This window comes from Falco punctatus (genome assembly GCF_963210335.1).
Source record: "Falco punctatus genome assembly, chromosome: 1".
Classification (NCBI taxonomy): domain Eukaryota; kingdom Metazoa; phylum Chordata; class Aves; order Falconiformes; family Falconidae; genus Falco; species Falco punctatus.
This window is the reverse complement of record NC_137580.1, coordinates 27,416,395-27,435,294: the sequence shown is the minus strand read 5'-3', so window position 1 is coordinate 27,435,294 and position 18,900 is coordinate 27,416,395. Positions and strand designations below refer to the sequence as shown.

At 40.8% G+C, this 18,900-nt stretch overlaps 1 protein-coding gene across 3 annotated transcripts in view; it reads left to right on the top strand.

The window, feature by feature from the left end:
* Positions 1 to 775: 775 nt before the first annotated feature.
* Positions 776 to 18,900, top strand: part of PGCKA1 (PDCD10 and GCKIII kinases associated 1) — a 58,975-nt gene continuing 40,850 nt past the window's right edge. For all 3 annotated transcript variants that reach the window (XM_080397175.1, XM_080397177.1, XM_080397176.1), the window contains exon 1: positions 776 to 4,731. The gene's annotated coding sequence lies outside the window, so the exon portion shown is untranslated. The remainder of the gene's footprint in view (positions 4,732 to 18,900) is intronic.

Below are 18,900 nucleotides of genomic sequence, written 5' to 3'. Positions count from 1 at the left end.
ATTGTAAAACAGTAAGAAAGATGAACATGATTACTAATCCACTTAAGACCTTCAGCCAAATGCTGGGTTCCTTACCTCATTGAAGGATGCTGTTTAAGTCCTGTCCCTCCTCATAGTTTATAAACTATCTCATTCAGCTTTCCAGATTTCTGAATCTATTTCTCATGGGTCAGACTGCTCACAGTGAGCCTAAGCAGCAGACACAAGTTTCTGAATGGCATTAGACTGCAGTGTCCAAATACTTGCTACTGCAAGAATAAGCACTCCATAGCCCCTCACAAATCTGTCTCCAAGTACATCTGTGTAGTGGTACAGGGACAAAGTAGTTTCTGTAATAATGAGCCATCCCTAATGGCTCTATCCCTACACAGGAATACAGCAATTTACTTTCTTTTAAGGAGTACTATTTGCATATTCAGAACAAACCTTTCATTTATTCTTTATATGAAGTGCATCAATAAACAGGCTTAGATAGGGTCCATATTTTCTGACATAGAAGACTCTAGGAATAGGCTGTAACTGCAAGAAGGCTTTAGAGGGGAATTAGCCGGAAATTCTTTGGCAGACAAAGGTAAGCCAGAGGTCAGCTAGAAAAAATATTTTTATCAGTCATTTCCTTTGTACCACAGCTGGGGAATGCATGGCCCGTGACTTTATTTCATACAGCCTGTGGCCATTTGACTTTTTTCACATTATTATCAGATAACATCAAAATGTAAGTTAACATGTAGCCTGGAAAAGGCATTCAGAAGGCATTCAGGTTTCAGTGGTTCAAGCCCTGTGCATAAACCTATGGAAACAGAAGTTTTAGCCATCTAGCAAAGGGAATGTGCAGCAAAAAACTATCACTAAAATGGCATTCATATGCAGGGGGGACTATTTCAGCCACAGATCAACTTAAAATCCTAAGATTTTCCCCTTGGTCAAAAGCTATATGTGTCTGTATGATACATCATAAAATGGGGCCTTTAGATCATTACCATTAGGGTATTAGCAACAGTCTGCTTTGTTTTATTTTGTTGATCAAGGATTAAAAAATATCTGTTTTAACACAAATATTAAGACTGCAAAAGGACAGAATGCTGAAATAATTTTTTTCTTTTAATTATAAAACCAAAGACATTTTTTCACACATTATTTTTTGTGTAATCATAAAATTGATCATGTAATCATCAAAACATGGACTAGGGCCTTTGGATAGTTCTGGTTATCAAGGATTTATTATTAAGAATCACTGTCAAGCATTTATGCCACAAATATGACATACTGCAAAGTTCTTGTACCCTATTAAGGATGTTATTCTATATCTCTTCCTGGAATACTATGTTGCTGCAGGGAAAGTAATGAGCTACATCTTCCCAGCATGGTCACCAAACACCATTCCTTCCAGTTTGAAGGTAGTCTTCTGACTTATATGATGGGAAGTGATGCTGTCAGTGTGGGTCTAAATCATAGTCTCAATTATCAATTTCAACAGGGAGGTCAAAGGCTGAAGGAATAGTCATCATGATCCTTCCCAGGGCAGGATGAGGCATTTCATCATGTGCTTCTCCAAAAGGGGCAGTTTGAATCACCATCCTTCTGTGAAAAAGGAACTTTCACTATCAAGGACCAGCTACACCATGCTAAATTGACTTGAAAACACAGGCCAATAACCAGAAGACTGTAAGGGAACATTCTCCCAAGATGTCCAGTCCAGCAGAATGTGCTTTCAAAAATCACAAGTGGTTCCCAAAGTGACTGTTAAAATCTGGCTGTAGCAAGCTCTTCTTCCTGTTTCTGCTGCCCCATCATCCCAAGCCCATGCTGCTCCTGCTTACTAGGGTGGGTAATGTTCCCATCCCAACTCAGCAAAGCCCCTGACATGTTCCCAGCCATGGTACACTGTCCACCTGCAGCGCCTGCCCTTTTGGCAGCACACTGCGCTCCTTTCCAGCCTTGGCAGGGAATATACAAAAAGCAAATTTAAGGCACATTCACATGTTCCCGCTCTCACAGCTTTCACCACACAATACTGCTACACCAGCATGAGTCTTACTTTTACATAGCATGTAACAGTTAAATAAAATAATCTCCCGGCTTTCATGCTACAGCTCTGATTCCACATGCATTTTGGTGCATGTGAGAAAGCTTCTAGACTAAAATAAATCTATTCAGCATATTTAAAGTGAAATACACACACTTGCAAGGTGACAGATGAAGCAAAAATCCAGACATGCTGTAGCACAAATGAAGACAGAACATCCCAAAAGCAACAGGATAGTTTGCTGCCATTTGTCTCCATTATTCCATTGCCTGTTAGTAAATTGCCCAGCACTTCCCACTGTAATATCACGTTGATGATAGTATCTGATGTTACAAAGTTAACCTTTTGGGCTGTAATTTTTCAAGCCAGACTTCTATCTCAGCAGCAACATTCTCCAGAAAACCTCAGCCAAAACAGTTGACTAAGGTACAAGAAAGAGATTAGAGGAAAAAGAGGATTTCTGCAGGCAGAATGTCTCGGCTGCTTTTCCTTTGAAAATATGTTGTCACACCCATGTTTTTGAAAAAGGACTATGGATTGGTGAGACAGTGATCATTTCCTGCAGGAGACAACTGCGAAAATCTGACCAAAACATCACAGCAGTTTGCATGTATTCATAGAAAATACTAGGTTTCAGGAACAGTCCCCTGCTTGGGACTGCAGAGGCTGGGGCAAAACTTCTCTACTACTGCAGAAATACTGGGTGTGAGTTCAAGAAGCCACAAGAATGAAGTTTGTAGAATGACAAAAATACAGTAGCCCTGAGAAGGGTCTGAAGGAGGCTGGGTATCAGGGAAAAGAGAGAGGCAGCCTCCCCCAGGTCACTTCCAGAGATCTCCTAGCCTACAGCGTAGCTTTTTGACTGGTATGTTTCTCAGCCTATTAGCCCAGCTCATTAGCCCAACCACCATGAGGGTAATGGCAAAATACTACCAGATGCAGAGGTGGCCCACGGGGGCTGGCTCTGGCTTGGCAGGGCTGTAAGCTGAGTAAACAGCACACACCATGTATGGGTCCGTGCACGGCATCATGCTCCGTGCTGTCTGCACCTTGCACCCTCCTCACCTTCTCTAACAACCTGGGGATGGGTTAGGCTGACAATTCTTTACTTACTGATCAGAGAGCCTTTGGGAGAGTTCAGTGAAGGTTTTGCAGTAAGACATTTCCTGGCTCTCGAAGCCCATTTTCAGCTAAGACTAAAAGCTTACAGGAGAAAAATAAAATAAAAACTAGAATCTGCCAAAGAGCTGTTGCAGAGCTTTGCAGTTCGCTAGCTCACAGGCTATAAATGATATTTGGCCTTTACGATATGCCATAGCTTTCTGCTTAAAAGAAGCATATCCAAAGCAGCTTGTCTTAATTTCTTTGCTGGCGTCCGGCGTTTCAGCCTGGCTGGCGTGGCTGCGCAGGGGGCGGCGGGGCTAGGTGGCGCCGGGCTAGGTGGCGCAGCCGAGTCTCTGCGGGCCAGCTCGGGGACCCCGCTGCCCCCCTCAGCCCGCTGCTGAACCGAGTTTGACGGTCGCATCTTTAGCTCGCCGCAGCGCACGCGAGGGGAAGCACGACAGGGCAAACAGCCCGCTGCTGAAGTGGCATTTTAGGAGGATGCTTTGCATGAGCAGGACTCCAGCACACTCCTTCCATGGGGAAGGCAAGGATACAACCCCTGCCAGGCAGGGAGGCAACTCTAAATCCAGCATTATTTAGGCTGAGAACAGCACACCCTATAGCAGCTGAACCTTGTATAACGGCTTCCACGAGGCTTAACATCACGAACAAACGAAGGATTTAGCAGAACATTTCCAAAGTACTATTGAGTAGGCTCTGTCAGCGCTGCTTTGGACCCCCTCGGTTTTGACGCAGGCAGTTAGATGACACAATGTTAGTGCCAGTTCTTTCCAGGAGGGCTTTTTTTACAGTTTCCAGGTACATCGATATGTTAAAGATTACAGCTGGGAAACACCTGACCCAGCTGCTTGCAGATATTGCCTAAATAAAATCTCTCCTCCTGCACAGGGAACACTCTCGTAACAGGATTGTGGCAGCAGAACATCTTTCACAATAATTTTGGAAGCACCACACCCAAACCAAAAAAATTCCAGGAAAGTCAGCAACTTTCATAGGTAAACATGATATGATGCCTGCAAATACACCTTATATGCGAGCTCCTCAGTAAAGCATCACCCAAAACAGTGGTGATTAAATGTCATTGCTTGGCAAAATGTAACAGAGGACCTTTCTGCCAAATCCCTCCAGCACTCTTTGGGATATGAGGAGACTTAATGATATGAATATGCAAATGACAATATTAATACACTGACAGGCTCGAACTTTGTTGTGGGTGTTGTAAGGGACTGTCCCAGAGAAAAAGGAATCACTTAGCACGTGTTCTTCCTCTTCCCCTTCTTCTAACCCTGACCAGGAAACGGTGAGCTCTATCTGGTTTTTATCCAGCTTGCAGGTAAAGGGTTACAGATTCTAGGAAGTATTAAATGCAAACTTTAAAGGATTTTATTTTCATCTACAGTCACATGATGCCTTAATACCCAATGACACTAACTACAGTGTCTCATTAAGAGGTCATGCAAACTCCCAAGCTAAACAAGGCATTCTTACATATTTAACATTCAAATGCAGAAGCCAAGCTAAGCCATGGAAGATTGTAATCAGAAAAAAGCTACACTTCCTGATCCACACAAAAGCTACAGGTAAGAAAAGTTCTTCTTCCTTTGAACTTGTAACATTGTGCTTTCAAGAGAAACTGTTTACAGGGCATATTTTGTACTCGCTTTCTTTTTTTCACTTTCAAAATAGCCTAACAGTTTTATCCTGAAAATATCTGGTATCACTTGTTCCACCTGTTGTAGAGTCAGTACTGTTTTTATACTCAGAAACACCATTGGCTCAGCGGAATTCAAAACAAAACTATTTTTTAAGCCACATCTATTTCAAAAGTAGCATTTTAAAAGATTTCTTAGTTATTGAAATGGTCGTGTTGGAGTATGTGGGGCAAAGGGGGAGTTAATATGTCTTTTATGTCTGAAACAAAGGGATTTAGAACTCTTTTGACTTTACTTATATCATCAATTGCACATTGTTTCAGTCACTTCAAATTGCATTTGAATGGATGTAGCTTCCTCACTGAACTTACATGATTTCTGATTTCCCCTCCTAGAATTTGGTGCATTTAAAAAAAAGAAAAATCTTAGAAAAGCATATGAAAAGCAGATGGGGAATACTACAGTGCTCCATAAAAGGAGACAAAGTTACAAACTAGAGAGTAAGAGGAAAGTCAGTTAAAACCCAGTTAATTGAGAATGTAAACTACATTAAACCATAACTATTTTTACATGGAGTGATAAAGTTTCAGTGACAATTGCTGGCAATATTGCAGGAGTTGTCTATTTTTTTTTACTTCTGCTGAAGGATTTTTGCAGGGTACAGCATTAGCATTTTTATCACAAAGATTCCTTTCTCATCACAACTTTTTCTTTAAACTGTAATTGTTTTCAGACAGTGTTCTAAATACTCAGCATTTTAATCCCTTTATAGGAATTTAGTTACAGAATACATTCTATAGAGCTACAGAATCTATATTTACTAAAAGATCTCTAGTGCATCATAAGATTTCCACCCCCCGAGGATTCCCACTGCACAAAAGCAGCAAACAGTGTTTTATTGATTTACTCCTACAATGGTTGGGTGGTGACTGCGAGCAATATATTTTTTCCTCAGTTTATTCTATAAAACCCATCTCTTTTTCTTCTTCCCACATAACACTAAGGGATAATAAAAAGAAATTAAGAATAATAGCAACTACAGCAACTTGCTTCAGATTGACTCTCAACTTTCTTTGCAAAAAGAAAAGTTTTTTTCATTACAAGTACTTAAATTTGAGCCCAAAGGAGTTTACCAATAAGGCTTAAAAAAAATAATAATCATTCACTTTCAAGGTGCCCATCTCAGAAAAGTAAGTCTAATGTTGAGGAGGGCCAAGACCCTAGTATAGCCTAGTATGTTCATCCTCAGACATCAAATATCTTTTTATCAAAATTAATTGTACTCCTAACCTCCCAGCAGAGTCACTCACAACTGCTCTGGTGGGAATGCAGCAAGAAGCCACTATGCTTTAAAAGAACTGTTCCAAATTTACTATAACTGACTTCTGAAAGTAAATTATTTACAAAAATCTATTTAGAAACTTTTGTAAATAAGTGGCTTATTTGTTAAGCTGAATTTAAATCTCAGGGGAGTGAGTGGAATGCACCAGCTCCCAAATAAACAAGCAAGCTATTACACAGGCTTTCACTGAGGAGAAACATTGCACCTGATACAGCAGGAACAGCCTGCTATGGCCGGTGCCTTTTAAGAAATGTTTGTACAAATTGGGTGTGTCGTGGTAAACCAGCACTTAGTAGCTCAGTTGTTAAATGTATTGGATGTCAATTACGTAAAGTATCTTTGTGGAATAGAAGGTAGAATGAACACTGAAGTTACTCTGTGACCAGAAAGACAGACTGGCCATTGAATGAGAGGGAGCCATAACTCCTTTCCTAAAGAAAGGAATACAAATGAGGCACCTGCTGTCGTAACACTCTAGTAGTTCAGACTGTTTTTATACTCGGGATTTTACACTTATTGCAGGAATTTGTATGGCTCTAATTATTACTTCTTTTCCTGATGAAACAAACCTATCTATTCTCCTGCTTTGTCACATCAATAGAGAGTCAAACGTAGTGTTGTTTCATGGGCAAGATATACAAATAAAAAACTTCCTGCTCATAAACAAGGAAAGAGAGAGGTTATTGGAAACTGAGATTACTGGAAACCTAAGAGAAACTTTTTTCATTTGGATTTTGGGGAAAGTCAAGCAAACATAAAAATAAAAGCACTACCAGCAGTTTGGAAGAGTTTTCTTTTTACCCCAGAACCAGAGCTAAGACAAGCATTAGTCAAGTGTCAGTCCAGATCTTCCAAAAGCTTTGTGAGTCTCAGGAAACTTGTACCAGATTTAAGGCTAATACTGAAAATCGTCAACCTGATGATTTTTGCGCAGCTCTACGTAGGTAGGAAGACCTTGCAAAACCTGCAAGTGAAGGGAACAGTGGCCTCCTTGGAAAGCCTGGTTGAAAATGGTCACTATGCAAGGTAAATATTTGTGGGTGCTGAGGCCCTTCTCTTAACCACAGTGTTGCTTGTATCTGATCTCAAGGAAACAAACTTAAGAAGTATTTGCTCCCAGTCTTTACTGAAGGAAAGCCAAGGAAAGCCTTTCTTCACATCTTTCAGGAAGGAATGGTCTTTTGCTATGTTTGCACAGTATCTAGTTAAACATGGCCTCAGCGTTGCCTACGTCTTCCACTGATACCATTTCACAAAAGACTTGGAGTGGGGGGGACTCAACACATACAACCCACTGAAACATGATGAAATGTAGTCAGGCAATAAATATATGTTTGGAACCTAGAATTCCTCCTTCAGACCCTGTTTATCTGAGGATTACATATGGTCACCTGTCAGCAGACTATGCCTGTGATTTCCACACAACAAAGTTGCCGTGTGGAGGGCACAGCTAACAGAGCAGGAGGCCAGATCTCCACTGCTCCTTAACCAGGCCCACCTCATTTAGCACCTGATAATGCTAAAGAAGTCATGTCAAATCTCATGACCAAGCAACGATGCATGGAAATTCTTGATTTTTACTAAGCTACAGAAGAGTGCTGGCAAGCAAGATGTATTGCCAAGGAGAATAGGTATAAAACACAATGTAGTTTTACTTATTAAAAGTTTGACATCAAAATGCACAAAGTAAATGAGTTTTGGTAGAAAAGTCAAAAGGGATTATTGGGGGGGGGGGGGGGGGGGGAGCGGCCAGCAGTTTTCCTGTGAGCTCTCCTCTGAGTCACTTTCACTTAGACATACGGAGGAACTTTAACATTTTATTAAGAGCAGAGTACATTGTTTGGAGACTAAATATTTAATCATTTACAGCAGGAAGCAGGAAAAATAGGCCCAAGTTTTCTTTTTTGTGTGACGTTTTCCTGTCTGCAGTTTTTACACACGTTTATTTAACTTCCATTTTTTCACTTGATGTCTGCTGCAAAGCCACGGATGCTTTCTGCTTATAAAAACATTTCTGGTTGAATATTCTATTAATTCACCTTAGTTACTTTTCCATTTGGGATAGCAAGGAATAAGCCATCTCCTTGGGGCTTACTTTTTTTAGTGTTACCAACTGGGCCTGGCTCAACTCTGCATCAGTTCCCAACTCTTTAACAGAGTTGTGTATTCCTGTTACAGAGCAGTTAATTGTCAGATTTTATGTAAACAAGGTCCAATGCCTTGCTATAGCAAGCAAGCTGCTTTTCTGAAAGAACTCACTAACAAGGACAAGAGTATCCCATGTCAAGAAGAACACACCCCCAATGACTAAAAACCCTATCAACCTCAAGTCCACCCTGGGAACTTTTCATACTGGCTCCAATGGGAACAGTATCGAATCCTCATGCTGTCAAGAAAGGCCAGGCAAAAAAGTAATAGCTCAATTCAAGTTACGCCAGTGCTACTTAGCACACTGCTGCCAGCAGAAATGACAGCATGGCAGCAGTACCTGTTTGCCTGTGCTGGACAGAAACTCTCCAGGCTGTATCAAAACAGACTATTTCACTTCTGCCCAGTCTCCCATGCTCAGGACAGGTGCATCTGGACGTTAAGGCACTTTGCCCACACACGTTGGCATTAAGATCTTCTTATGATACACTTCAATGCAGTCTCTGAAGGCAGCTTTCAGGCAAGAGAGACAGCGAGTGTCCCAGATGAGCCATATGGAGCCACAATCCCACAGTCCTGAGGACCTGTCAGGCTGTGGGTCTGTTCCTCCCCTGACTGCCTAACCTCTCCAATGTATTTATTGCAATGACTCCATTTATTGACTGGGTTGTATATATTACACTCACTCCCCCCTTCACCCCACAGCCACTTTGCAGCGCTTTTATCAGCTGTAGATTTGGGAGTGCCCAGCTTTACCTACCTTATTAAGCTCCTGAGCTTTGTGCAACAGCTTAAGACGGAGAAAGCACCACCTATGTCCTGACACAGCTGCCCAGCAATTTCTTTCTCTCCTTTCTGGGCTGTGCTCTCCCTCCTACAGCCACACTGGTACAGCAGGGGCCCTCCCTGAGGGCCTTGTCAGGGCATTTCTCATATCTGGACAGCAGCCCGCAGCCAGCCCCCAGGCTCCCATGCCTGCTGCTCCTCTTGCCCATCTAGCAGATCCACACTGCTCCATGTTACAGGCTGTTTTGTCCCCTCCAAAAAAAGTATTACCAGCTCTTATGCCTCTTATGGCATGCAAGCTTGATACTTGTATTTGCATGATTTTAACACGACAAGTTTCCACAGAGCTATTCTTCTCATCTACTCCTGATCTGTTCATAGTAAAAGAAGCATAAGTCTCAACCAAATTCAAGCTTTTGATGTAAGGTGGCAGGTTTGTTCACTTGCAGCTCAGTGGAAAACAAGCACTTACTGTCAGCTGTCAGGAACCTGAATAAAGCTTTGTTAAGGTCCCCTCTGTCTCTATTTTTGGTTTGGGTGTGGCATGGAAAAATAATATTTACCATCTCAGTAGCTGTGCCCTTTGTGTATTTGTTTTCATATTCCTTTTCCCCATGTGAATTTAGCAGATGTTGCATGGCTTGATATCAGTCCTGCATTTCTGTTGTCAGAGTACATGTATGTCTCCACTGAACACTAGTAATTAATAGGCAATGTCTGTGCAGCAAAGATACAGACTCAACTGCCAGCACCGTTTCAGAAGCAAACATGGATAAAGACCAAAAATACCATAAGATTTCATTTTCAATGTAAATGAAACAAAAGCTACAGTGATCAGCTCTGAACCGAAAGCCTCCAGGGGTCTGAGAAGCCACAACCATGTACAATGTCCAATTTCTGTCCTTAACATCTCTTTTTAAATTAAAATCACTTGGGAGTATTTTCCATTGCTTTCCATGAATGTACAGAGATTGCTAAAAGGCTAGTCTGGATTTACCAATATATATATTAAAAACTAATGCTCAGTGCAATTATGCAATTAATTACCTCCTATAAAAATGTTTCCATTCACTTCATGTTTATATAGAGTACAAATATATGGATTTGCAAACGGCACCAATGATCAAAAACCCCAAAGACAGTTTAAGAAAACAGAGCGAAGCCAAGGACAAAGAGCTAGACACCAGGGGAAGGCCAGCTTGCTGCATTCACAGCCAATACCAGCATCTAGTATTCATCAGACTACAGCCTTAGCTTTGTTTCATTTCTCTGCCATCCTTCCATGACAAAGCTTTACAGTGGCACCACTGAAATCTGTATGGCTGGACTTTCTTCCTGGAGAGAGTGCACCTATCTAGCTCAGAGCACATATGGCTACCCACATTTTGTGTACGGGGGAAGGCTAGGTCGGAGAAGCAAGAAGCTAAATCAGTCCCGTGGCTCAGTGCAGGAGGCAGAATGTGAATGCAAGTTTCCCAAATGCTCTAAGGGCCAAATCTGCCACTAGAGACCAACACTCTGTAAAAATCCAAGCCAGTGTCGATAGCTTTCTTGTCACGAGGCAATATGTCACACTGGCCAATAAAGAAAGTTCTAACACACAGGCAGCAGGTATTTGCTTTATGATACAGCTACCTGAGACACAGCTTTTATAGCCATGGCATAAACTCTTTGGAACAAAGAATTCTGCTGGAAATGTCAGGCTATTGTTAGCATACACCACCACGAGCAACTCCACTGCCGAAACACAGTCCAGCAAGTCAGATTTAGCAGTGCAATTTTCATTGATATTTTTGGTGCATACAGTCCATTCTTTTGCACAGGATTAAAAGAAATAGAAGGGGGGGGGGGGGGGGCGAGGAGCAGAGATTACTAAACTGGCTCAATGCCACACAACACTAAGTCTTTCAAGGCAATGAATACTTTTCTATAGCTTTCAAGTACTGTTCTACTGACAGACTGAAAAAGGCTGCAAATGCATAGATAAGCAATTCAGTAATACTACAGAAATACAACTGTATTTCACTGCTATCTCACTGTTTCTGTATCTTACCCCTATTTCAACCTTTTTAATGCAGGGAGTGGTCAATACTTTGGATCTGCCTTGTTCTGAGAAATAGTTATTGTAATTATAACATAAAAACTCTATATTCTTGTTCACAAAATCATTATATCTAATCATTCCCTTAGACATCCATCATCACTCAATGTCTGTTAAGGAAATTGGTTTAAAATAACCAAATGGATAAGTTCACCCGCACTCAAAACAGCTTTAGATTAAATTACGTATATGTTTTACATTTAATCTAAGTGCTGTATTTAAAAGAAAATCCCTTTGAATCAAAAGAATTCATGTAAAAGAAAAAGATACATCAAATAAAAGGGTCTTTATTAAGGCATTGTATCAGTCTTTTCTTGAAGGTTTTTGACTGTAACTTTTAGTGATTTCTGTATTTTTCTGTTTTAAAAAGTTTATTAACCATTTTCTCAGTACTTTACAGCTACGGCCCAAATATTCCTCTGTTTTTCTGCTCTCTGCTGACCATTCTTTATGTGAAATGTTCAGGAACAATGAGGTAAAAAATGACTCCTGGTATGTTTCCCATACTTGTTACGCAGAGGCAGTACCATGTAGGGGGAGCACCTTGAGCAATAAAACTGGGGGGAAAGACACCCATACTCACAAAAAAAAGGGTGAAGGAAAAAGAAAGGCATCTATTGTATCAATATCTTTCAGGCTATGCCTAACCTGAAAGCTGATAAAGATATAATCTGATAAAGAAACTGGTTTATATGGTTTATACTGGTTTAGAAATTTTCCTATTTTTAGTATACGTATTTGATCCTTCTCAAACATCTCCAGAGCTGTCTGTGTCTAAGCAGTTCTACTTAGAGGTTACAAGATCATCTCAGAAATAACTGCTTGAGCCAGGCACAACCATAGCCTTACCATTCCCTGAAATACCAGATTCTAAACATATGGTACCCCAACATGCTAGGCATTCATCTGAATGTGGACCACTAGTACCTGACATAAACAAAATTACCATTTTGCTCACAAAATAAACCAACTCTGCTCCCACAACATGTCAAATTCTTCTGCCGAGGAAAGGATCCTCTTCAGGTATCCAAACACAACTATATTAGTCACCTAGATTTCATGCTGTGATCCAATTAAAAAGCAACAAGGATAAGGAATAATGATGAAAATGATAAAATTGATTTTGCCGTTGTTTCCATACAATACTGGGTAAGGAAAGTTTGAGTTTGAAGTTTCATTGGTTGGTTTTTAAGATTAGCAAAGTAAATTTTTTCTTTCAAACTCACTGACTCATATGCACCAAGTATACTCTTCTCCAGGCTTGAGATTTACTTCTCCCACACCATTCTTCTTTCGTGCCTTAACCCAAACACTGTGCCCTACGCACAGCCTTCTGATTCTTAGACCTGCCAGCAGCCATGAATTTGGGCAGGAGGCCAAGCTGTTAATTCATTGTGTTCTCTTTCAGTCTTGCCAAGAAAATATACGTTTTGACTGAACAATGAATTTATAGCACGTGATTTGGGGGTCATACCTACTGCTCTGTGTAGGATTCACTTTGAGCTAGAAGTAAGAAGCCAGGGATGTAGCTCTTGTGAACTCAAGCTATTAATAAACAAGTTTCAGTATGTTTTCATTCTGTTTACATTCCAATTTGAAGACCCAGTTATAATTTGAAATTTTCTGAAAAGATTTTCCAGGCTGCCAGCCACACAAAATGCAGCTTTTTTCCCTATATCTACCTAAATTTCCTTTGAAACAATGAAACCAACATCAACCCTTTACCCTGTGGATTCTGTTTGCCCTTCAAGGAGCTTAAGTTTTGTGTTTTCCTCCCAAACCTGTTGAGTTGTCTTAACCTGTTAAGCTGCCACACATGTTAAATTGCCTTTGTCACATGATTTTGAAGTCTGTAAACCACTGATTCTTCTAATCTTATGAAATTTATTTTCCAGTCTCTGTAGCATTCTACTTGCTGCAAAACAACAGATCTGCACAAAAAATTGTTTCATAAGGCCAGTATTTGAGATGAGCCTCAATAGCATGGCTTATTGCAAATCTGTGGTTTGCCCTGCTGTAACAGCTGCATTAGAGTATTTGTTAGGATAAACTAAACCTGACTGAATTTCTCTACAGTACATTTAGGAGAGATAATCCAGTAGTGGTATGCTTTCTGTGCTACAGGGCTTGTATTGTTCAGCATCATGCCATGAAAGAGCCTAGATTTGTATGTTCTATTCTCGACATGAAATAAAGTTAATCATAGAGTGAGATTTCTTTGTTCAGTAAATCAGATTTTTTTTCTGGCCTGTTCAATTCTACTTTATCTAACACTCCTATAGCCTGCAATATTCTTCTGTCTGTAGAGCTCACTGTGCAGTGCAGTGCTAAATCCATCGAACAACTCACCTAGACACTGGCACAATTTCTCTAACCCAAGGACTGAATCCATCAAAAGCCACCTGTTTTCTAGGTTTGGCCTTCTGTTTCCCCAATCTGTGCAAGTCTCTGCTGTTACCATGCAGTATTTGTACTTTATTCAGGTTGTTTTGGTTTTCCTCATCTCCATGGTATCCCCAGAAAGAAGCATAATATCCAAAGATACAATAAAAAAAAAAAGCCTTTTGTGCTTCAGGAGATATACAGGGTTTCTTGAATAAGACTCTGGAAGCTTTACAAAAGAAATTACATGAGTAAATATACTATCTCCCAGGAAAAGCCATGCTTCCTCTTCCCAAGCAAATGGAAAGGTTAACTCCATCAAGCCCTGCAGATTCCAGAGTCCTTCATCCTCAAAAATTCCTCATCACATAGCTCTTACAGCTCATTTGACAGAAGGAAAATTAAGCTTAAGTTGGCAAAGACCCCATTCATTTATGCCAAGAAAATCACACACAATTTGGAGTTAATCAATAGCACAGAAATCCCTTCCCACCTACCACATGGAGCTTGGTCTCCAAAAAATCTGCAGTCTCTCTCTAGTGTGGTATTTGAAACAAGCCTGTTGGCAGAACGAGCTTCACCCTCCTCTCATGCCACTTCTGCCACAGAAATATTTTGCCACTTTCCTCCCATGATAAAAATAACATACCTATGTGGAAAACAAAGGCTAGAGCATCATAAAGCCTGGAAAAGACTGATTTGAGAAAATCTCCTCAATGAGCCAATATATTTTTCTCCCACTAAGAAACACTGTATGTCCAGTCCAGCAAAAAGCAACACAAACAAGACTTAGCATTCACGTCAGTGAGCCCTTTTGAAAGGCCTGGTAACAAAGGCATGCCTGAAACAGAGGCTGGGTTTCACCTTTCCTCTTTTTCCAGGCATTTCTTTTGCTTTCCAGGAGGTCTGAAGATCTCTTTATAGAAGCAAGATTGCAGCTGATTGCCACAAAGCTTTCCATGAATGGCCTTTTTGAAGCATCCAGGCTGAGATGCCAGGAAGACTCTGAGGTGTTTGTTATTCAGTGTGCAATTACCCAGATTCCATTATACTTCAGGGCTTTTGCCCTCCCTTCCTGCAGGATATCCCCATATAAAGAGGCTGCAGGTGCTTTGCCTCTGAGTTACCTTTAGTTTTTCACAGTATTTCCTTGTTTGTGTTACAGCAGCATCTACAGGCACCAGAAGCAATAAAGGCCTCATTGGTCCGGCTGTCCTGGAGACACCTAGTAAATCATCCCTTCTTTAAACGTTTATAGGTTACCTAGACAGTTCCAGACTAGATCCAGACTTCTGGCAACTGCTTACTTTAGGGAGAGTAAGGAAGCATAACCCAATCCCACCTTGCTTATTAGTAAAGAATATACTATCCCTAAGAAATAAACACTCTGAAGTTTAATACCTTTGGATTTAGGAGGTACTTAACCACCTGAAATCCCAAGTGATGGGTGACAGTAGGAGGTTATCATACAGTATGTGGTGGCCACTGCCTCATGTGGCTTTGACAGCAGTGGGTTCTGGTGTCTGCCTGGTGCATGAGGTGGGCTCAGAGCTCACGTAGAGTAGCAGGGACTCTTCAGAGTCAAGGTCTGTGAACCTTAAGTTGCTGTGGAAAATGGGGCTGTCAAGCTGCCTTGCTCACATAGAAGGGACCTGCAACAAGCATGCTGCTGTCAAGCCAGGTAACAGGATTTCAGACATCTACACAAATTTTGTGGGGCAAAATCTAATACATAATAGCCATTAGTATCCCACGCAGCTAGGCAGGGCCTTTGTGAATTGTTCCGCCATGATGTGGCACTTAACTGCTGCTGGAGCTGGGCCGGACCACTCCTGCAGCCCACTCACTGCTGCATCAACAGAAAGTGCAGGCAGGCAACAACAGCCAGAAAGCCACAAACAGAATGCTGGGTGTTAGTCAGGCCTCTTAATCACAAAGCTGTCCTCCCCAGTCATTGCTCCACCCAAACCACGTAGCTAGTTGCCCCAATATTCATATTTGCCACCTGTTTCTTTCTTCTTAGGCTTTGCCTATGGAGACATCCTTTCCCTAAGCCCAAGTTTCCACACTTTCATGTCTGTAAAACTTTCAGCTACCTGAAAAAGTAATAAATGGGAGGGGGGGGGTGGGGGGAAGACAACAAAACAAAACAAAAATATCAGGGGAACTTTCAAAAGAGCTTGAGCTAGACAGGCTTTGTTTCTTTTGTACATTATGCACAACATATTCCTTTCCAGAGACAGCAACAGCATAGTTTCCACTCCCCTCTCCCCATGCAGGTTGCAGCAGGGCTGGTGTTTTAAGACAATGTCATAACAGTGCAGGCATTGCAAACTAAACAGCAGGCTTGTTTTGCAAACTCCCTTGTTGGTTTCTGACTACTAAATACCACCTGAATAAGATAGCTACTTTGTCAGAGGAAGAAAGGAGGAAATCAGCAGAGACCTGCCTCTCTGTCCTCTCACCTCTGAGGAAAACCTCTCCCCATTGCTGGGGGCCACCAGATGCTGTGCTCAAATCCACAGCCCAAGGGTACTCAGCTCCAGCTAGAAAAATGCAATGGTTTCAGTGGGTGTCAAGGTTTATGGTTCACAGGCTCTCAACCTTATGGACTCAGATTAAGCTTTAGCCACAGCAGACTGGCACTTCCCCCCCCCCCCCCCCCCCCAGGACTTTTGTTCATTGTGCATCTTCAAATTAATTTTTTTTCCTTTTGAATACATGCAGCGCCGTACAAGCAACAGGTGAGAAAAGGGTCATCTCTTGGCAGCCATTCAGTATCACAGAAGTTTAGTTGTGACAGGAAACTACACTGCAAGTCACTCATATGTCACTTTTGCTGGAAAAAAGTTTTGCTACAGAGAAAATAAAAATATAAGCTTGATATATCTAAAGGATTTCAAAAGGTAATATGCCAGATAGCACAGTGTGAAAAAGCGTTCTTTTCTGTAAAGAACAAAAATATCTTATTCCTTCAGACCCCTTCCTCACCTCATCACAAGCCCTGCAGACTGAAACTTCATCAGATAGCAGAAGGGTTAGGAAAGCACCAACTACATTTTTATGCAGATTTGCCAGTCCATCCTAGCTGAAATGAATTCTGATGTCTTTTTGACATGAACAAGGCATGACTTGATAGAATATAGCAGGTATCTCAGCCTTCATCAGCAACTCAACCACTTTTCAGTCGCTTCATCATCTCATCTTACCAGCACTGTGATCCAAACTGGGAAAGAAGCTCAGTTCTTTTGGATATCAACTGGCAGTCTGACAAGGAGCTCAAAAACTAAGGCCTGATTTTTTTCCAGGGATACAAGAACCTCAAAGCTCTCTCAAATAGGGAAAGACCACCACAAAGATTATCCTGTAGAGTTAAGGGAAAAATGGTGTTTTCACAAAGAATTTTAAGAAGAAACCACAAACAAAAATGTGTGTTTTCTCAACCAGGAAAAAGCTACATTTTTTATAGCTTCTGTAAACCAGACTTACCATTCCCCATTCAATCATATTACCACGTGCCATCTGAAAAAAGTATACAATAAATGTGAATGTCTCTAGATGTCAAAATGTTGGGAACTGTGTATGGTGAACCACCACAACAGAAGACCTAGAATTTTGCAGTGCAAAGGACAGCACAGACCCTTACAGGCTCTGGTATCCCCAGTCCATACAGATGTGCCTGCCACTAGGACCTGAGAAGTAACTTAAATAGTTAAGGGGGAAAACATCCTTATTATTTAATATAATATTCATGTTTAGTTCCCATAGATCACTTATGCCCTCAATTAAAGGTGATCTGTAAAACAAAAGCACTGTTAGCTTTAGGATACATGACAGAGGTCCAGGATTTTAATTTTAACTGATTTTAACGTTTAAAAAATAGGTTTTGTCAAAGCTGAGGAACCATCCATTGTGAGAATCAAATCACATGACTGAAGGACTGATACGTCATGCCTGATTACACTGCAGAAAAAGGAAGTCTTTGCTACAGACTTAACCATCCTCAGCAACTCCAGAATTTAAGTAAAACTCATTCAAAATGTGATACATAACGTTTGAGAGTGTAAAATCAGAAAGAATACTGATTAACTATAACCTTTGCATTGTCTGCTTAACATCCCAGGAATACATACAAGTTACACCAGTTAGGTTAAATCTAAAAAGAAAAATAAATACCTGAATTTGACACCTTCTTTACAGATGAAGTGATCAAAGACTGCAAAAGGTGAGGATGTCTCTCACCATTTAGAACCATCCCTTTGGATTCAATCCTGCATATGCATATTGCAAGTAAATACCAACACCTGGCAAATACCAAGGAAGCCAGTCTCACACTAGGGCACTGCAAGAGCATCTCAGCACAAGAGACATGAGAATCCAGCCTGCATTAAATGCTGTAGTGGCACCGCTTCAGCTACAAAGCCATTGCTCAGAGCAGCTCATGGAAAGACCAATGCGTACTACACACTGAAGCAATTCTGTACGTAAGAATGACATGCTGATTTAAAATTGGTTTATCTTGATTAGTTTACTCTTGCTTCACAACAGTGCCACTTCTGTGGGCAAACAAGGCTTCAGCCTTAAGTAGATGCTTGGACTGTCAGTCTCATAGGATTAGCAATTTTAAATTAAGGAATAGCTTGCAAGAAAAAGTAATTTCATGCTTCGAACTTTTTTCAAAGCTTATTTCAAAGACTTGGAACCTAGAACCATCACCCCATAATCTTACCCAAATGTTGATGTCGTCAATGCATTTTAAAGCAGCTTTTAATTAAGTTAAATAAAGAAAACAGATGCTGCTGAAGAAATGCCCAGTAAGAACTTCTATTTCTAGATAAAACTGTTTTAAATGCATAACCAGTTCTGCTAACTGTGGGATGTGATGCACACAACTGAGTTTATAGGTGTTTAGTGAGAGTTTTGTGCCATTTAATATGTCACTGTGAGCAGTCAGCACAAAGATAATGATATAAATACAGAAGAGTGGGCCTATAACCTCCACTTCTTCTAATTAAAAATGTATATAGATTGCATAAGTCACAGCCAGTAGCATTTGGTCTGGGCTGCAACAGCATTTTCTTTCCTTCCAAAAAGTTTTATCTGCCCAAATCAGAAAAGTCCTTTTTCAGTATTCTTAGCTCAGATGAGCATACACATAAGGCAACCATTCAGGGAACATTTTCTATATTTAAACTACGTAAATTAATAGTGATGTAACCCAAGTCCCATCCAGGCTATAAATGTTCTTAAGAAAGTTAAATTGTATCAGTTTGGATATCTGTAACAGGAAAAAAAAGAAAAAGGAAAAAAAAAAGAAATAAAAATGAGGTCAGTCTAA